This window comes from Zootoca vivipara, chromosome Z1 (genome assembly GCF_965207765.1).
Source record: "Zootoca vivipara chromosome Z1, rZooViv2.hap1.1, whole genome shotgun sequence".
In the NCBI taxonomy this organism is placed as follows: Eukaryota; Metazoa; Chordata; class Lepidosauria; order Squamata; family Lacertidae; genus Zootoca; species Zootoca vivipara.
The window spans coordinates 38307934-38330204 of record NC_142583.1 but is presented as its reverse complement, the minus strand read 5'-3'; positions in this window follow the sequence as shown (position 1 = coordinate 38330204).

The window sequence follows — 22271 nt, the reverse complement described above, 5'->3', positions numbered from 1 at the left end:
GCCTCTGTCTCTTGCCTCCTGGCTGTTACAGGTTCTCCCAGTTCACTGACCCTGTCTTCTTCCCAGTCAGTCTCCAACCCCTCTTCTCCCTGTGCCCACTTATCAGTCTCCAGCCACCACTCCTCAGTGCGCAGCCAGTCCCAGTGCAGCCCCAATGGGAACAATGCTATGTTGTGATCTAGCATCATTCCCAGAGGCAGACTTGGAAAAATAGCTCTCCTAATTGTCCTTTACAGATGTGAAAGAAACACAAGACTTCTTGTGATGCTTTGTAGGGCTCCAGTCCTACCAAAATTGCCCATGTGGCCATTGCAGAAGGGACATCCAAGCTATTTACATCATGTAGGAGTTTAGCTAAATGACACAGCAATATGAGAACAAACCACATTTCGGTTAAAACCAGTGCCTCAAATTACAAGAAACAAACAATTTGATTGAGGGATGCAGCCATCAGTTTGAACTCACGTCTGTTAGAATATTGTGGTCTTCCTTTCCTCACACCATACTGCTGCTAAGATGATAAAAAAATGCTTCCAGGTATTATAATTCAAGCCATCAGGAAGGCTTCCTTCTCCAGTGGAGAGTACACAACCATCTTTTGTTTATTTAGAAAGATTCTCGGGCCACTGAAGCTTAAAACTCTCCAATACAATTATAGTTGAAAAAAAGCTAAAATCTGCAAAACTGTTTTTAAAATCAATATAACTTTTAAAAATAAATATTTTTTATTTCAAATGGCTTGCCACAATCTTCGATCGAGTTTCAAACAGGATCAATCACAAGCAAGGTAGAGCAAAAGGGCCATTTAGCCTGGGACCTCAACCACAAACCGGGCCCCAAATTTAGACACTTGGTTATTTTTTGGCATTTGATAAGTTTCGCAGCTTGCTCATCGGACCAAAATGAGACACACATTCTTGCCTCAGAGCTGCAAGTTTGAACAAATCAAATAACTGATTGGGTAAAATTATTTTGTTGTTATTAATTGATATAGATTTTGTCGTATTAAAGAGTTAAATGTTTGTCATAAATAGAGTCATACCTCTTCTTGCGTTTGCTTCACGTTGCGGCTTTTCGGGTTGCGAACGTGGCAAACCCAGAAGTGCATATTTCTGGGTTTCGCTGCACACTTCACACATGCGCAGAAGTGCTCTATCGCACGCCACACTTGCGCAGAAGCGCCACTCTAGTTGCAGACTTTTTGCGGTGCGAACGGCACCCCAGAAAGGACCGTGTCCACAACTAGAGGTACCACTGTATTACTAAAAATGCAAAGGTTCTGAGTGCACAATATTTGATGGACCATGATGGATGTGCCCTATCAGATCAGCTGATTATATAAACAAACTACTAGTATTTAATTTTTTATGATGTTGTCATTTTAAAAATTATTATTATAGCTAAGAGCTTTAAAGGCTGGAAGTGACCTGGGCCTCTCTGGACCTCTTCAAAACATCTCTCCTCAGGAAACTTTTTTTAAAAAATTCCACATCAACTTTTTTTTTAGAACGTGTGTGTGTCTCAAAATATGTTCAATAATACCTGAAAAAAGTTAGTTCCGTCTTTGGACTTTAAAAAAAAACAGACATAATTTAAAAAAACCTTTTAGATTGCATTTCGATATAAATTCATACTTGCTTCCTGTCCAGTAGATATCCAAGCACATTACAAGTTCTATGTGAATCCTACAGCAAAAATCACATTTTCTATACAGGATCCCTTGTGGACCGTATATTAATGTCTGCTTGGCAATTTAACAGCACCTCTAGGCATAAACAAAAGTTTATTAACACAGTAAGTAAAAATTTCCTGAAGTCTGGCCTGCATTTTTAATTTTTATATCAACACTCCAACAATGTGGATAACTTTATGCAAATATTTTTTTTTAAATACTAATTTGGCAACTCTTAAGTATCATACGTTTATGCAAGTTACGTAGAGCAAAGCCTTGAGCAATGAACTTCTTTATTTGTGTTTGCAAGCCTGCTCTTTTCTGAAAACCATTAACAATAATAAAGAAAAACCTTTTATGTTTTGATTGAATCATGAACATCTTGCAGGAATAAGAAATAGGAAAAATATTAAGAGTTTTAATAAATGCTTCTTGAGAAGTCGTCACCCTGGTGACTGAGGGGAAGTAGCATGATCTCTTAATGGCAACACCTGCCTTTGATCACCATCTGGCAGATTGACATATTACCAGTTTTTAATTGCCTTGATCACTTTGGCTCTTGCTTTTTTTATTTCCCCCCCACAATGCTAAGTAATAGTCAATTTCAAAATCTGAATGTAAATTTACATCTGGAAATAGCCTATATGGGTGGAATGCCAACCACTGTAGTCAGGAATGTGTGGAATCTGGTGGAAAAACCTTGATTTCTTGTTAAGCACAAAGTAACCCAAATTCTGGGCCAAGGCAAGCTGATACTTACAAATCTTGCAATAAGCATCTGACAATTTTGTGCCATGACACTATTTATTACAGTTATCTAGAGGACTCTCTGGTCCTGAATGGGGTAACTGTGCCCCTGAAAGACCAGGTGCGCAGCCTGGGAGTCATTTTAGACTCACAGCTGTCCATGGAGGCACAGGTCAACTCCGTGTCCAGGGCAGCTGTTTATCAGCTCCATCTGGTACGCAGGCTGAGTCCCTACCTGCCCACTGACTGTCTCTCCAGAGTGGTGCATGCTCTAGTTATCTCTCGCTTGGACTACTGCAATGCGCTCTACGTGGGGCTACCTTTGAAGGTGACCCGGAAACTACAACTAATCCAGAATGCGGCAGCTAGACTGGTGACTGGGAGCGGCCACCGAGATCACATAACACCGGTCCTAAAAGACCTACATTGGCTCCCAGTACGTTTCCGAGCACAATTCCAAGTGTTGGTGTTGACCTTTAAAGCCCTAAACGGCCTCGGTCCGGTATACCTGAAGGAGCGTCTCCACCCCCATCGTTCTGCCTGGACACTGAGGTCCAGCTCCGAGGGCCTTCTGGCGGTTCCCTCATTACAGGGAACCAGGCAGAGGGCCTTCTCGGTAGTGGCACCCACCCTGTGGAATGCCCTCCCACTAGAGGTCAAAGAGAACAATTACCAGACCTTTAGACGGCATCTCAAGGCAGCCCTGTTTAGGGAAGCTTTTAATGTTTGATGGATTTCTGTATTTTAGAATTTCTGTTTTTTTGGAAGCCGCCCAGAGTGGCTGGGGGAACCCGGCCAGATGGGCGGGGTATAAATAATAAATTATTATTATTATTATTATTATTATTATTATTATTATTATTATTAGAGCATGCCTTTCAGGATGCAAACCCTTCCAAGGCAGTTTACAAGTATTATTATAATCTAACTTTATAAAAGCTACCAATGAATGGAATGTAATTGACATGTTTCTGGCAAGGTAGTTGGTGGCAGAATGGCCCTAGGAGGGGGAAAGGATATTCCAGCTAGAGCAAGCTCTGAGGTGATATTTAGCTGCACCCAGTGCTGCTTTTCTAGAAAAAGAGGTGCCAGAACTCACCATGCACACCTCCCCTTTTCCTCTTATAATGACAATAATGCCTACCTGAGAGGTGCCAGAACTGAGTTCCAGCAAGTTCTGGCTGAAAATAAGCCCTGGAATCCTTCACAGAGTTAGTTGAAGGTAGACGGCCATAGCAGCGGGGGGGGGGGATAGGGAAAAGTCCAAGTGAAGCAGGAATCTGGGAATTTTTTCACAGGGAAGTTGATGGTACATCATTCTCTGTGTGTTTGGGATTGGGGAGTCCAGGATGGGCAGGTCCTGAGGTAGTCTTTGCCTACATTTTTCTCCTGGAATACTTCCCACGAGTGACAAGACTACAGTTGTACCTTGGTTTTCGAACAGCTTAGTTCTCAAATGTTTTGGCTCCCAAATGCCACAAACCCGGAAGTGACTGTTCTGGTTTGCAAACTATTTTTGGAAGCCAAACGTCTGACGGGGCTTCCTGGGCTTCCAATTTGCTGCAGGAGCTTCCGCGCTTTGGTTTCCGAACACTTCCAGAACAGATTCCATTTGACTTCCAAGGTATGACTGTATGGGTGGCTGAAGGGGATGAGAAAATCACCATGAGAAGAGCAGAGAATAATGTTTCACACTGTACATTTTTATTGTACAAAACCTCTATTGACAGGCTATGAGGCAATTACTTGCTGTTCCCAGCAGAACCCACTAAAACATATCATCAGTGGTGTGCAAACTATTCTGGACAATGATGTTTTCCTCTTGCTGGCCTTGCAGGAAGCTCCTGTAGCCAATCAGAAGCCGTGGAAGCCCTGTCGGACATTCAGGTTCCAAAAGAATGTTCACAAACCGGAACAATCACTTCTGGGTTTGCGGCATTCAGGAGCCAAAATGTCCCGGTTCCAGGGCATTCAATATGCAAGGTACGACTGTATAGCTAATGATAACAACAACAACAACAACAACAACAACAACAACAACAACAACAACAAATGTTTAAATCTCTCTCAATGAGAGAGTACATTTTACAAGCCAAATATTTGCTGCAGGTGAATAGTTAAGCTTAGATGGGTGCTTGCAGGAGTGTGTTTTGCATCCTTGTGAATGCAAAGAGATATTATAACTAGTAATATCTATAACTAGTAATCAGGTAATTTCTGAATAGGAAGGTAGCTCATCAGAATTTTGAATAACAGTTCTTTAAAAATTCCCTGAAGATGTCTACCTCATGTTTATTTTTTTGCTTCTGCTTCCAGCTCCTTTTGAGGGTTCCCATTTTTAAAATGCCAGATAATTGGGTGCATAGGACTTCAGAAGTAGTATTGCCCATTCCGGGCCTGCTGAAAGGGTTCTGTTCTAAATCCTTAACTTCCAATTCCTCCAATTTAGACAAAGGTGCACATAAATATTGGAAGGTTGAGCCTGAACTGGTGACATCTTTGCCTTGAAAAGCAGAAAAGATTTTTTTTATTTAAAAAAGGATATTGGTTCAGAGCCCACAAGCTTTGCATATTCATACTGCTCACAGTTGTTCAGCATTTGAAAATTCAGGTAATGAGCATACAATACTCTAGTTGCCTTTGTATTGCTTGGGGGTTTGCTGTTCTAGTAATGTCTCCACAGAAACCATCCTATCAAGTCAATTTTCCCCTTCAAATTGAATCAGTACTTGTACATTGAAGTTTTCAACATCACCCATAAGGTTTTTAAGCCTTGTCAAATGAATCTGCATGGTCTCTAACCATGAATAAAAATGATTTCAGATATCATCTTTATTTCAAGTTTCATTTCATGGGAATAATTTAATTGATTGTGCTGTTGGCTATGTTAAGTTGCTGCTGCAATAAAAACATTTTCCCGTTTCACAAAAATGCAGATTTATTCGTCTTTTTGCATTTCTGAAGCCAATATTCGTCACCCAAAGCACCACCTTTTTATTTTTAAATGTTTTGTCACTTTTATAAATGACACACACTTTTTAATCACAAAGGGTTTCAGTCTTCAATCTCTTATTATGGATGTATCTCCTTTTGTGGGATCAATATTCATTTTGAACCTTTGTACAAGAGTTTGAAACAACTAATATTAAAGGTATAGCATGATTTCTCAGTACCATATCAAAAAGCTGTTGATCGAAGTCTGTGTAACCAAAGGAGGAAAAATGGTATCAAATAGTGCCAAAAAGTTGTGATTTACAAGAACCAAAGTGGCCTTTAAAGTGACTAGGCTCTAGGATCTAGACAAGCCATTTCCTTCCTCCATTTATGCTCTGGCTAGGAGCCAAAGGACTGCTATTCTGATTCCATGCTTTCTTGTTTTCTCCAAGAGCAAGGAGCTTTCATTTTAAAAAAGGTAAGTCTCTAGCACTTTGTAGATCAAAAATTATGAAACAAAATCAGCAGACACCATGTGAAGCAATTGCTTTTATGAGATATGAGCTTGCTCCCATCTTCCATTGTGTTTCTATCCAATGAGTGAAGTCACAGCTATGATTGATGTGTTAAGTGGAGAAATTTAAAGTTATACACAGAGAATATTGCACACAAAAAAAGGCTTCAGAATGACCCAGAGAATTACTTCTCCAGACAATGCAGAGTTTGTAAGGCAGAGTTGGAAGGTCTGTTTTTACTTCCTTGGTGGGTAGGTGTTTATATTCTTTTCTTTTGACTCAGGCAGTGGAGAAGAGACTAGCTTTGTTTTGAAGGGAATTCCTGACTCACATAGAAGCTGCTTTTCCATTGTCTTTCCCAGAAAAGAAGTGATTGCTGCCCAGAGCAAATAATTTAGAAAGTCATGATTTTTAGTACAGTTGTGACTTGGCAGTAGCAGCAAAAATAGGATAGCAGCAACACAGGTTTAATTTCATGCAAACAACAACAACAACAACAGTTTCCCCTCTCCATCTGAACATTTTAAAAAATTATACTGCAAATGCAATTAAACTAATCAGTAGTATAACCATGCTGTGCAGGGAAAGTGTGTTGGGTTGTGTTTAAGAATGCATGGGTTCTGCAAAGTAGCCCAATGTTGCTAAATTCAAATTATATTTAAAATACAGTATCCAATCTCTCTGTGTGTGCATGTGTCTGTGTGTTTAGGGAATTGCAGTTGGAGGGGCTGTTGAGTCAATTGTAGAAGCAGCATGGGAGTGGAGGAATTCCATCTTTGGGGTGGAAATAGGGTTCTTGCAGGTGGGTTGTTGTTGCTGCTGCTATAAATACTTGAATGAGTATATTCATGGCAAAGGCTGAAATATTTATTTGCTCAAGGAATAAAACAGTGGCTGTTTGACCTGCTCTGATAACACTGCCATAGTTATTGTACAGTATAAATAAATAACCACAACAAATGCTTTTAACACACACTGCTTGCTTTTTAACAATTTGATCTTGAATTTATCCCAGCATTGATATAAGAACCTTGGTTGCTATGAATCTTGACTCTCATTTGATCCCCTCCCTCTGAAGTACCATGCCTCATATTGCACTGAGTTTAGTATTGCCAGCCTCAAATCAATAGTTCTACAGTAACATGATTGGATTACAGTTCATGTCACATGAGCTGTTTGCATGGTTTATGGTTATCTTTACGGGGAAGCAGTGCTCTTACACATTTTACAACTGTGTGGCAGGCAGAAATTCAATGGGTTAAGCCTTTTCTGGTATGGAACTGGCATTTGTTACTAGTATATGGCCCTTGATTAATTTTTGGCCCCAAATTCCACCTGAGAAGGGAGATACAAATTTGCATATGACAGAAGGTACATCCAGAGTTCTGCCCTCTTTTGAAAGTGCAGCACAGACCCCATTCCACGGGCCTAGTAAATCCTGTTGGCACCCCTGAGTTGGACATATCTAAAGTAGCTTTTTTTGTATCTCAGCCTGGCTTTTACTTACTATGATAAGCTGGGTGGGGAACACCCATCTGTGCCAGGGACACCTAAATTCATTCTCCTCCCTGCTATGCAAATAAGTTGCATATATTTGCATGTTTTGCAAAGCTGATCCTATTTCTGCTAGCTATGTGAAAGGTCAGCTAACTATGCAAGGCACAGATCCATGCCCAATGGAAATCCTACATAGGTAAACCCATACAAACCCTGATATTTGATCAGGCACTGAAAACATTTCAGAGTCATAAGGACTAGAACCTTCTTTGTTTAAGAAATAACAGCTGGATTTTGGGAGGAGAGACTTTGGTCTTTCAAATTTCAGTGGTACCCTGAGGGAGGTCAAAATTTGGTGTCCGCTGCCTCCTGCCTCCGGTTCTGCTTAATTCACTATGCCATGGTTGTGATGCCCCCTAGTCTCAGGGCTCAGTGCAATGGAATTGATCACACTGCATCTGCCTCTGGGAGAGGGATGCCAAGTTCAGCACTTAATACAAAATCTTACCACTGCAGCATGATCCCGGAACTGTGAAAGAAACAGCCCAGCTCTACACCTAGTTTTTCAGATTAGAATCATAGAATCATAGAATCATAGAGTTGGAAGAGACCACAAGGGCCATCCAGTCCAACCCCCTGCCAAGCAGGAAACACCATCAAAGCATTCCTGACAGATGGCTGTCAAGCCTCTGCTTAAAGACCTCCAAAGAAGGAAACTCCACCACACTCCTTGGCAGCAAATTCCACTGCCGAACAGCTCTTACTGTCAGGAAGTTCTTCCTAATGTTTAGGTGGAATTTTCTTTCTTGTAGTTTGAATCCGTTGCTCCGTGTCCACTTCTCTGGAGCAGCAGAAAACAACCTTTCTCCCTCCTCTATATGACATCCTTTTATATATTTGAACATGGTTATCATATCACCCCTTAACCTTCTCTTCTCCAGGCTAAACATACCCAGCTCCCTAAGCCGTTCCTCATAAGGCATCGTTTCCAGGCCTTTGACCATTTTGGTTGCCCTCTTCTGGACACGTTCCAGCTTATCAGTATCCTTCTTGAACTGTGGTGCCCAGAACTGGACACAGTACTCCAGGTGAGGTCTGCCCAGAGCAGAATACAGTGGTACTATTACTTCCCTTGATCTAGATGCTATACTCCTATTGATGCAGCCCAGAATTGCATTGGCTTTTTTAGCTGCTGCATCACACTGCTGACTCTGCATTGGCTTTTTTAGCTGCTGCATCACACTGCATCACACTTGCCAGATTAAGATGCCCCTTTTAGTGTACAGCACTGTATAACAGCAGTAGTGAATGATTAAAATGGCCTAGCTGCTCTCTTCATGTGTTCTTCCATGTACAGAAAGATTAGCCAGCTACAAGGGGTCCCTGAACGAAATAAAGTAAACCCTATGTCTGTGAATAAGTTAATCTCAAACCCTCTGTATCCCTGTTTTCCAGAACACTTGTTTATAAAGATCAGCTCAACTGGAACCAGTTATTTCCTGGTCCGGTGTCCACGTTGAGTGCATTTGGGGATTGTTGACATTTGTACCAGCCGCAGGAAAAGTTGTGATAGCGATCTTCCACAAACGCCGGCTAGTGGAAGATCCTGGTCCTACAAGTTTCAATCTCTCTTGGAAGTCATTTGGCATTGGACATTTCATAAATCAATTTTGTATTATGGGAAGGGGATTTCTAAATCAGTGAAAGCAGGCCTCTCTCAAAGTGATGCTTTGACTAGCTGCTTTAAGCACTGCAATACTCTTACATGATTTGCAAGTTGGGGGTTAAATTCTTCCCAAATTTTTACATTTCCATAAAATTGTGCAAGGACGTGAAGCCTCCCTCCACACCTAGAGTTTAGGGCTTTAAAGGTCATAACTAGTACTTTAATTTAAGAAAAGTTCCTTGCCTCAAACAGAGTGTGGAACTGTGCGAGGAGGTGCAATGGATGGGCACACCGAACTGTTACTGCAACCTCCTTCTAAGTTCACATGCTTTGAGGTTGCAGCGGCAGTTGCTTGTCCTGTGGGGCTGTGTGTAGGTGTCATCTCAGCCAGAGCTAAGACTGGGCACAGTGCCTTCTGTCTCTCCTTCTTCCCAAATATTAGTATTTGTATCACTTGGATGCTCGCTAGATGGGAAAAATTATAAAAGGGGAAGCAGCTCTAATACTTTCTTTCTGTGGCTGTTTTTAAATCCATATTTAGTATTGATGTTGCTTCTTGTATCATTTTAGGCATTTTCAGGTTTCACTGCTTTCCTGTATGCATTCATGCTTCCTATCTGCCAGGTATAAAATGTCTGGATAAGGTTTTAAGTGTGTTTCCTTGCCAGATTAGTCTGGATGAACACTTCCCTCTTTTACTTATTAGACTGTAAACTCCATGCTGATCACTGAAGGGAAAGTTGATTTTTCCACTATTTAAGAGTGATCAATAGAATTGACAAACTCAGATGAATTAGGTTCCCTCCTGGGGAATAAGGGCTGGTAGGTTGTGGATGCAACTGCTTCTTTTACATATACATTTTGTTTTATCGGATATCAGAATATTAAAAGTAATTGCGTTCTTTAGCTTAGATCCTTAATTTTCCACTTGACACCCCACCCCACCCCCAAAGCCTCTGTGGGAGAAAAGTTAGGTCCCCCCTTCTGAACAGGGTGTGTTTGGGTGCAGGAGTCAGCTGCAAGATGTGGCAATAACACAAAATCTGGCTCAGACCCTGCAAAGAAAGCTGGGCTGAATATCACACAAACACACACCTTCAGGGGACCGTTCAAAAGGGTTATTCTATAACTTCCAGGCCAATGGAGGCAGACATGTCCCCCGCTCCCACAAGTACGGTATGTTCCTGCCTGAAGAGGAGGAGCAAATTATATCGCCTGTGCTCTAGTCAATGTGGGTGAAATTATTCACCTATGACTGGTGAAATCATTTTGGCATCCGAAGCAGAAAATCCCATAAGCCTCTCTCCAAGCAGTAAACAAACAAGCAAACCCAAACAAAGAATGATAAATTAAATAGCTAACAAATGTGCTGCTCTTTTATAATACCCCAAGTGAGTGGTCTAAGGCAGTTGTGTCACTCTGCCTAATGGTAGGGACAAGCCTTCTTGGGAACCATACTACACCATGAAATTGCATGGCCTATTAAGGACAGCCAAGCTGCCTGCTTTGAAGCCATGGCAAGGCTTCTGTTGTTGGGAAAGGGATAGGGAAAGGGAAATCCTCAAATACCTCATATTTGAAGAGAAGGCAGCTTCCTCTGAAAAATTATTAGAATCCCCACCCCCCCACCCCAAAATTAATCCCATGTTCAGGGTGGTGCTTTCACCCCACCCCTCCCAAAACATACAAAATATCCTAGCACTCTCTAGATGATAAGCTAATTTAAGAAAATTCATGGAAGGAACTTTCCCCTTCCTTCTCCTCTCTTGCCCAGCAACCTCTGGGCACCATCCTGCTTTATTCAGGAGGCCCTCTCAACCCTCCAGAGATGCTGTTCAGGAAGAATAAGGGCGTGAAGGTAACAGGAAACATTTATTATATGATCTTCCTTAACTTATCTTAGGATTCAAGTCTTCACAGTTTTAGTTTTAATTCTGATGGCAATCAATCAGTTTCCAAACTGACAATCAGAACAAACTGCATATTAACTCCCAGCAGTTGATGTTCTGTACATTTCCTCAGTCAAACTTACATAACAGGGACAGGAAACCAGTGGCCCTCCAGAGGTTGTTGGACTCCAACATCCCATTGACCCCCGCCAACATGGCCAATGGTCGTCAGACCTCCGTCAAAAACCTCTCTTTCACATGAGATCACAGCCTACCCAACTCACATATTCAGGATCATTTTAAGTCTTAAAGTGAATTTATTTAAGCAAACATCTGTAGGGCTTTGCTTCCTTTCTCTGTATTACTGTACTTGCTTGTTGATCTTCAAACCAAGGATGCCATTCACAGATCCACAGCAAGAGACTAAGATTAAATTACATGCTTCCCCAACAGTGTAGTTCAAGAGAATTCTCAGTCCTTATTATCAGTGTCCCTTTTCATAAAGACTTGCTGGGTGTCAAAAGGGGCAGGGGCAGCCCAAACCATTTTGGTTCCTGAGGCAAACCACAAAATGATGCCTGCTCACCAGGGAACAAGGGGTAAGTGAAGATTAACATAAGGATCAAGTGGGGAACAAAGATCTACATCAGGAATAAGGGTAAGAGGAGACCAGTAGTGCCTCCTATTCACCAAGAAACCACTGTAAAGGCATTCCTGAGACGCTGGATCTGCTGCCCTCATCTTGCCTCAAGGGTGGGCTGGCCCTGAAAAGAGGTCTAAGGATGACATCAGAAAGAGTGCTGCATGCCAAAGAGACATCCAAGACAGGCAGGAGAAATCTTGTACCCTTCGAAGAAACTTGCTAGAGTTTTCCCCACAAGTTCTCTAGAATGTCAGAATTCTCCACCACATTCCAAATGTCTCCACTGTCTGTTTCAAACCTTCCCTGCAGCTCTCCCTCTGCCTCTCCATCTTGGGAGCATGGATGGCTATGGGAGCTGTCATGATGAGTTTCTGCACTTTGAACTTCACCCGCTGCACCTCTGCTTTCCTTCTATGTGGACTTGCATATGTATTTAGCACAACATTTGCTGTGCTGTTAAATGCTGAAAGCTGCCTCGAGCTATGAATATGTAAAGTAGATTTTTTAGAAAGATAAAGTATAGAAGTACTCAGTAACACAATGGTAGATACCCAACTAAGTAAGCCCTTGGAAAATGATGGACAAGTTACTTATATCCACTGATTTCAGTGGGTTTACTCTGAGTAAGACTGGCATTAGCTATCACCCACCACAACAAAAATTTCCAAACAGCAGCTCCTCTAAATGCATTACAAACTCCTTTTCAACCTGAGAAGCCTAACCTACATTTCAGCATGAAGGGGGTTGAATAAATTTAAAGGTTTGTAATATAATATTACTATTGTTTTTGGCATCCGTCTGTCTCAAGAGACAATAAAAGAGCATGTCATTCTTCTTCTGGAGAAGAAAAGGCCAAGGATGTTACTATGTCTATTATGCCATTTTTTAAAATCTATTAATCTATTTATTTTTGAATGTGAACTCATTTTCTGGAACAAGCCCTACCAATTTCATAATCTTTTTTAATGGAAAAAAAAGAAAAAGTTTTCTCCCCATGACTGCTGCTGAACTTGAAATTGTCATGGGGAGCTTTGTAAAAGCTCAAAAACAGCCAATACTTAGCTTTTCTACAAAGCAATATATATTGTGCTGTTAATCACACTGGTGAAATCTAGCGCTTCTTCATGTGGAGAGATTGTTAGCACTCTAACAGTGTTTACACATATTGCCAGCAGTACAACTGACAGAGCTTAGATACCTATTAATTCAGCATGAATCTGAATTCTTTTTTAAAAAAAATGCCAATAAGACCTAAAAATTAAATTGAAATGGATAGTTTCAATTAGTTCAAAATGGAAGAGTTGTTTGGCTCAACCTGATTTCCTCCAGATGCTTTAGACTTCAACCCCCTGCTAGCTCCAAAACAGCCCAAAATATCTGCACAAGTTTGGCAAACACTGGTTTTGATTATAAGCTGTATCTGGACCAACACAAATACAGAACAACACCAAACAAAAATGTTTTGCATCAAATTAATATTACACTAAGTCAGAGAAGGGCAAAAATTTTTTGTTAAGGGTAGGTAGGCATGGGTGAGATATTGTCATGGTCCGGTCGGCGGGCAGTTGAAGCCCTGGCTGGGGACGTCAGGACCAGAGGCAAGATGGAGGTGTAGAAGCAGGAACAGGTGCAGGGCTGAGGGTCCAGTAGCAGGCAGTCGCAGGGTCAAGGAGCAAGGCAGAGGCGAAGGTCTGGGAGTCAAGGAGCAAGGCGTCGGCAAGGCAAATGTCCAAGGGTCGAGGATCAAGGCGTCGGCAAGGCGAGGGTCCAAGGAGCAAGGCGTCGGCAAGGCAAGGGTCCAAGGAGCAAGAGGCCAGAGGCAACCAGGCAGGGATAGAGTTGCTGTGGCTAAGAGCTGAAGGGAAATGCTGAGCTTTTATCCCTCCCAGCCCCTGCCACCAGGTGCAGTGAGATATCAAGTGGCCTCATCTGAGTGATTACTCCTTGCCTCTCCAGCACCAGCTGAGGTCTTCACCTGAGTGGCCACTCCTTGCTTCTCCAGCACAAGCTGAGGCAGGCCCCAGTCCTGCAAAGCACTACAGGCCCCAGAGCCTGACTCCTGCCCATACTCCTGACAGATATTATATTCAATTTGCATTTAAAGGTGAATCTATTAAATCTGCACTTTCCAAAACAGTACGAGAACTGAAAAACAGCCACTTGGGTCCACTTGGAGAGAGACACCATTGAAAACACCCTCTTTTCTCCAAAACAAACTAAATAAAGTCTCCACAACACAGAACAGGTTCACACAGCGTGGAAGGGAAAAGTAATCAAACTATCCCCATCCCCATCCCCACTAACTCCCCTGGCCTATCACCCACTATTCCAACACGCATCACAAATTCTCCAGATAAAAACCTGGCAAGTAAAAGGCCTACACTGGCTAAAAGATTTATACAAAAACAACAAACCCATACCAAAACAAGAAATGCAAAACAAACTAGGGGACACCCAAATACCTTGGCTAACACAGCATCAACTGCATACCTTCTTAAACAATCCAGCAGTAAAATCAGCAACCACTATGCCCTTAACCAAAAACCTTCTTCTGACAGCAGAGGGACACTGGAAAGGGATGGTATCCACAATATACAAAATACTGCTCCAAAATCCCACAACCCGCCCCCTTGACACAATCAAAGAACAATGGGAGCACCACGTAGGCTGTGAAATTAACCCCACCCAATGGACTAGAATGTGGTCTAAACTTCCCTTTAAGTCCATATCAGCCAAAAGAAGGGAACTCACTCTGAAACTCACTAACAGGTGGCACTTAACACCAAGGAAACTGGCACTGATATGCCCAGGAACCTCACGAAGATGTTGGAAAGGCTGCATCTCCACAGGCACAAACCTCCACACACGGTGGGAATGCCCTAAAATCCAACCCTTCTGGATAGCAGTCGTATAAGAGATATGCAAAATAACTAAACAGGTATTAGAACTCACCCCAGAACTGGCCCTACTGAACACCTTCCAAGGTGATAATGACCACTCACATTATACAGAGCTGATAACCCACCTACTCTCAGCAGCCAGAAGCCTCATAGCCAGACACTAGAGAGACCTGTCAGGAGTAAACATGGACCAATGGTATCAAATTGTATGGGAAACGGCCTTACTAGAAAAGCGAACCAATAAACTGAAACTGACACAGGGACAAATAGAAAAGGATGCCTTCACCCCAGAATGGTTCTCCTTTATCACATACACAGCCCAACAAGAGAAGAACCAGAATCCACCGACAGCATACAAATCAATCTGATTTACTTGACCCAACAAGCCCTCCCCTCGCACAAATGCAAACAAACCCCACTGCAGACAACCACAGACAACCAACCACACCCTGCCCCCCCAATACCTCTCACTACCAAGGAAATGTAATAAATGAATAGAAAGAGAACCTACCTAGTTGATGCTGAAATAAAACCCCACACGTATGCTATATAAAAGAATATAAGCCTCACCACACCACCCCTCCTCTCCCCCACCCTCATACTGTACTGTACTCAACACTAATGTCTCACAACAAATAAAACTGGTTTATAAGAAAGACTATACAACCTAAAAAAGAAACAAGGTATTACTTTTGTAGACCAAGAAAACCTCTAATAAAATTTTTTTAAAATTAAAAAGTGCTAAATTGGCTCCACGAGAGTGTTTACACCACACTGAAACTAGACAGAAGGTTGTAAGTTGCCCATCTCTGATCTGAATGGAACACAGTGTGGTAAAACATCTTTATGTGGCTTTAAAATTTCTCTGTTCTCTTTTCCCTGTTGGATGCTTTGGAACAAGTAAGGCTGTGCATCTATCTGAGGCCCCTGGTGCTTGGTTTTCGGTGATGACCAAATTTTAGGACCAGTGAAATTAGGTTTGGTTTAGAAATGCTTCATATCACAGTACAAAACAGCTCTGTATGACTGACCGAAGCAAGAGACTCGCCTGTAATGGAATGGATGCCTTAAGCACTTACTTTCCAGAAGAGTGTAATCACCTTATAATCATGTAATTGTGATGCTGTATAATTAACTTTCAATCCTTCTGATATGGATGATTTCCATAATGTTCAAAATTATTTTCTGCTGTCTTTTAATTATGTTAATATTCATCAAAACCTAATAATATTTCATTCATTAGGAACTGAGTTGAATGTCGAAGGGGCTGTACATACACATTGTGTATGATTTGTTTCTCCTGATTTGCCAGCTCTGGGTGCCCAGTAGGTGGGATGACTGGTTAAATGTTAAGTATTAAGGTAACACTTTTGGCTGTTTTCTCAGAATGCTGCCAGAGGATGTTGGAGCAAAGTTGGTTGGTTGGTTTAAATAGAAATGCCAGGCTCAATACCTGCCATCTCCCCTGGAAGCAAGTCCAGTTCCTCAACACTGAATACAGTTGTAATTCCTCACTGGAGGAGCAAATACCATGTGCTCAAAGGAACACCATTATAGATTATTGCTTAATAATGATTTCTTTAAAGAAGAGCCCCTGATAGAAGGCAGTTTTCTTAATAGATGGGAGAGGGCTTACAATATCAAGAGCATGGTTTTGGTCTCGGGCTGGATGGGGGACCCAAGATAAAAACCATACGCCCCTCCCCATCTTTCCAGTTGAGCTTGCACAAGTAGGCATGGAGGTGGGAACCATGCCCCTTTCACTTGCTTCTGAATGCTTATATAGACTTTACTTCCCAGTGACTACAGTTTAGAGCATGCCAAGTCAGAAAGACAAGGCTAGGTTACTTAGGAACCAATAATGGTAGGACTGCCACCGTCATACCCACCTTGTGCATTTGAAGTTTCTGATTGACTGCAGTTGGAAACAGGGTACCATTCTGGATGGCCCCTAGGTCCAGCAAGCATCTTCTTATGCTGTGTCTACACAACAAAAGCCTGCAGGTTGATTTGCTGTCAGCAGAGTGCTGATAAGCAACATAATCATGCAATCTGAGCACTGGTGGAAGAGGGCTGATGCACAACATCTGCCCCCAATGGTAGCTCAGTTTATCCCTCTGCTATTTGTTGTCTCATCTGTCATGCTGGAGTTGCAACTCCAAGCAGTGGACACACATACAATCTAAATAATTCCTCGGCCTAACCTGTCTTTTGGTATTGCCAGATTCACTAGACTGTTATGGTAAGGTAAAAGTAAAGGGACCCCTGACCATTAGGTCCAGTCGTGACCGACTCTGGGGTTGCACGCTCATCTCGCATTATTGGCCGAGGGAGCCGGCGTATAGCTTCCAGGTCATGTGGCCAGCATGACAAAGCCGCTTCTGGCAAACCAGAGCAGCACATGGAAACGCCGTTTACCTTCCCGCCGGAGCGGTCCCTATTTATCTACTTGCACTTTGATGTGCTTTCGAACTGCTAGGTTGGCAGGAGCTGGGACCTAGCAATGGGAGCTCACCCCGTCACAGGGATTCGAACCGCTGACCTTCTGATCAGCAAGCCCTAGGCTCAGTGGTTTAACCACAGCGCCACCTGGGTCCCAGACTGTTATGATGAACAGTTTAAAAGCGGAACAATTCCAAGTAAAATAGCACCTTGTTCTGTCTTTGTTTCATCCATGCCTTGACACTGCCCAGACCTATGTTAACTAAAAGAGATTGGCATGTTGGGTATGTTCAAAGGAATCCTCAGCTATATTGCCTGTGTTTACGCTGATGGATCACGGGTGCCTTAGAAACATAGTAGAAATAAATGAAATAAATAAATGCATGGGGAGTTAATTAGATTACAGAGTCAAATATTATATATATTGGCAAAACAGGTAAGAAGCTACTTCTTAGTACATACTCCCTGCACACAAATGCTGTATTTTGAATTTGTTGAACTAGATGGGCCATTGGCCTGATCCAATCCAAGAGAAACCCACACTTATTGGATCTTCCCATCCACTCAGTATAAAGAGAGGTTCTATATCTCCAGAATTTGGAGGAGTGATGCTCTGTTCTCTCCCTTTACACTGATTGACTGACACATCTGCCTGACACATAGCAGATGAATTGGAAGGATTGTCCTGACCCTCTCATCAACTGAGATATATCACAAATGAATTAGGGTGGCAGGTTCTTCACTTCCCACCAGTCTAAAAGATCTCAAGTTTCCCTTGGTGCTTTGGGTTTTCCCTAATGCAGAACTATATTATGCCAGGTTTGAGGGAGAGAGATTAAGCAGGAATAAGAGACTGTAGGACTTGTCCACCTTGACATATGGGATACCTCACCATAAGAAATCAGGAAGAGTCATGGTGCATCAGGCCAAAGGAGACCATCTGGTCTAGCTAGCATCCTGTTCTCACAGTGGCCAACTAGTTGCCCCAGTGGGAAGCTCACAAGCAGGACCTGAATGCTACAGCATTCTTCCCACCCATGGTTCTAAGCATGGTTATTCAAAGCCATATTGTCTCTGGCAGTGGAAGTAGAAAGCAGACATTATGGCTTGTATATTCCATGAATTCATCTGATCTTCTTATGAAGCCGCCCAAGTTGGTGACCATCACTACCCTTTCCACTTTTCTCCAATTCAATGCCCAAATCACTTTGTGGGTAGTTTTTGCACAGTACAAATTCACAGAGAATAATTCTTGTAGGAAAAAGTCTACATCCAAAGGAGAATGATGGGAGCACTATATGCATTGTTCATGTTGTCAGGGCTACTTTTCTATAAGGAAATTTATGGTGGGTAAGGAAAATCAGTGGGTAAGGAAACTCAGTGGGTAAAAAATGACAGCAATGCAGCAATGTCAGTATTGATGTGCTCCCTCCATGGATGAGACCAGGGCTTATGGAGTGATTGAAATGTGGGTAACAGCTTACTGGAAAGGTTCATACAACTAGGAATCCAGAATGCATCTTCACCTACAGAAACAAGGCCAATACAAGACAGTCCCTTCTCTCCTCTGCATCTCTTAGAGAAGCAGGGCAATCACTGTTTCTACCTGATTCCTGATTAGCAGTTTGCTCACATCCCTCTCACACTAAGCATATTCCACTTTCTTTGTCTAAGGTGCTGAATGGCTATGAATAGTAAAGACAGACTATCTTTAATTATTTTTTAAATTATTAATGGTTTTGTTAGATCCCTTCACTTTTTACATTATATTTTCACTAATGTGAGTTAAATAAAAATGTACTTGATGTTTCCAGGGAGTTTCTCCCCTCCCTCCCTCCCATGCATTTTTCATCTTTTCATAACATCAGTTCAAATTCTATGAGCCATAAAAGTTGGATTGTGACTCTGAGCAGCGGATAGTCGGGTACCACTAATGAATGCAAGAGGGGCTGGGGGATTTGGGGGACTGCTAAAACACACACACCAATACACAAACCCCCATTCCAGCTCATAGCACCGGTTTGATGGTTTTCTTTCCATAGTCCAAAAGAAGGTACTGGTCGCTCTCTTGCAAGCTTCGAAACTCCCAGTCACCACCACCAAACTCCCACTGAGGCAGAGCCTCAGGGATATCCAGAATGCCAGAAAGTCAGAAGGGGGTTCAAAGGAGCCCACTGTGTTTCGCAGGGCAGCGAGCTTTCTAGTCAAACAAAATTGGTTCTTATTCTGTTCTACGGAAGACTTCTTTGGAACTCTAAAGCTTGCACTGCCCAGCAGTCTGACTTCTCCATCCTCGGAACCGTTTCGATGTATTTAGACCGTCTCACTCCCTGTCGAATTCCTAAGCAAATGAAACGGCTGCCAAGAAGAACAAGTAAAACAGACTTGCGGCTAAACTGAAATTCCAGCATAGGGAAGAACCATATATTTGGTGGTGGCCGCGGCAGCGGGGGTGTCCTCTGTTTAAAAATCACTTTTATTTTATCCTTTAGTTATCGGTGAGAAATACTTAGTCAAGTGCTAAATGGCTCCGTAAACAAGAGCATGTAGGTACTCCCTAAGATTTAGAATGAAGTCCAGTAATGAGCAGTTTACGAATCCAGCGTGTGTGTGTGTGTGAGAGAGAGAGAGAGAGAGAGAGAGAGAGAGAGAACCAAGTTTAAATGCATACAATTCAACGCAAACTCTCCCCAGAACTCCCGGATAAATTATGCAGAGGGATTTCTGGATTTCTTTCAAGTAATTAAGTTTCGATTTCTTGCATTTCTGTTAGTGCCAGGAAGCACAAGGCGCCACGGATTGCAAAAAAGCTTCATTGATTGTTCCGTGCTTTAAGTTTGATTTCGTGACTTGACTTAACTTCGGGAAAGGTACATTCACCCGCCAGGGGAAAGTCATCAGGGCACACCGCTCTCACTGCCCCGCCCCTGGTAAGGGATTCATTCAGCTTCGACCGTGAGGACGCCTCTGAACTCGGAGGAACTTGCTTCAGGGCAAAAGTCAACAGGAGGACGCCGTAAACGTTGAATATGGCAAAGGTGCATATAGGGCAATTTGCTCAGGAAGGGGGGGGCGGTGTTTGGTCCTTCATACCTGGATTTTGGCTGCAATTTGAGAAGGTAGGCATGAGGAGTCACAGGTGAACTCGTCAGTGTTTAGAGATGGCAAAATAATTTCAGTAATCTGAACTCTGTCCAGGGAGACTAATCATTACGGATTTCAGCATAGATTAAATATTAGCAGAATTTATTCCTTATTTGGCACTTTACAATCTGATACTATGTTTTCTCAAAAGTAACCCGCTGCACTGAATTCAGTCGGACACAGTCCCAAGTAACTGTGCGTGGGACTACAGCTGTGCAGTGCAATCCTATGCATGTTTATTCGGAAGCCCCACCGGGGCCAAGTTTACAGCCAAGGAAGCCTGCATAGATTAGAACTGCAGACTTAGGCTGCAATCCTAAACACACTTCCTTTGAACCCAGTGGGACTTGAATCCGAGTGAATGTGCATAATTAATGTGGGTGTAACTGCTTCGCAACGTCTTCAAAACCTTCCCAGAAAGTCTGTGAAATAGATCGCTATTATACCCATTTATCAGCAGGTGCTCCGAGACTCACACTTTGTGGCTCTTCCCACGGCTGCCCAAAAAGTTTATGGCAGAAAAAAAGTTCAAACTTGAGCCAAGTCCCCCCCCCCCGCCTCGTTGACCATTTCCTACTTGTAAAAGGGGGGGATGACCTGCCCTGGAACCTCCAGTGGACCCAATGCTCAACTATGAACTTGAACTCGGACCTCTCCAAGTCCCGTTCAAATCGCAGGTTCTCAATAGGAAGCGGGGGGCTATTCTAAGCAAGCCTTCGGATTTCCATGCAGAAGCAGCAGAACAGACAACGAACAGCCCATTCCTGTTTTCTCGATCTCGGCTGTGTTAGCTGTTAGTATCCTGCGAGGCAACACTTGACCTGAACAAGCTCCACTCGGTGCTAGTTTAATATTCCAAGGTGTCTTCAGGTAACAGCACCTTGAGAGGATGCTTCTGGCCTCAGCGTGAACCGGCGTGTTGGGCGAGGTGGTTCTCTTCAGGATTACTCCTGTTTATGTTTTGTGCGCGCGCGCGCAAGGAAAGGATGGAGCGCGACGGATCTCCTGCGGGTTGGAAGGCGGTGCGCAGCTTATTTGCTCTCATTTCGCATTTGCCAATAGGAAGAGAGCACTGCGCTGTCCAGGGTCCTGACTCCTTCCAAAGTTCTCCCTCACGTCAGGCAGAGACTTCCGAGCGCAGCTCCGACTCTTTCACCAGACAGTAACTGTCATCACCTGGCAGCCGTGCCGCGCAACATTCCTCCCCATAGGATTGTCGGTGTTAGGCAAAGAAAATGAGCAAATTATTTGAATAAATCATCTCAGAGCAGGTTTGTTGACCGGGAAAGCCGGGCTGAGCGGGGTGGGGGGAGGCAGCGCCAGACGAACATTCCCGTGCACTAAAATGAAATGGAGGTGCTAAGCAATGTGTGTTCATTAATATAAAACAGGGAGGGCATCGGACAATCGGGCAGCGGCATTTTCGATAAATAACTGCCCTAGTCATAACCGAACTCTCTATTCCTTGCTGAAAAACAAAGGCAGAGCTTCCTAAAGTATAGCCTGCATCTTAATGGATTAAAATTTCATCTGGCGCATTAGGTTCGGTAAAATATGAATGCGTTGCTTTAAATTTTAATCATAAATCAGAGCAGGGATACATGAGAGGCGACAGTGATTTCTCCCCAGATGTCTGCGTGGGTCAGGCAATGAAAGGGGGACTCTAATTTTATTTAGGCAAGTCCATTTGTGCGCAGAGCCTGCAGGAAGACTAATGGCTTTGGAAGGCTCGCGAAGGCAGCCTTGCGCTGGTACCCGAGGGCTTGACGCTGCTCTGGGACAGCTGCATTTCACATCTGTCTGAGGCCAGTCCGTGGCAGAAGCTGCTGTTAGACAAAGAGGCCTCCAAATCCAGAAGCGCCCAAGGACTCTCTGATGTGGGGAACCCAACCTAATTTCCTGCTTGGGGTTTAAAAACAATAACATCTTCAACATGCAGAACAACATATTCCTTTTGGAAGGCAAATTGTTAAGTCGTGGATACGTCGTCAGTTCAACCCCAATCAGATTCATGATGAGACAACAGTCCCCTCTTTAGACCCCCGAATTCTCCTACAACTCTGTTTTCTCATGACTATCCAAGAGAACCTTTCCCAAGCATTTGACATCCCATCCAACGAACAATTTCCCACTGATCTTAGAGAGGCCAGGAGTCAGGGCTCGACCCTTTCACAGAGGTCAAAGCGCAAACTACATAACATTATCTGGTGCGCATCTGTTCC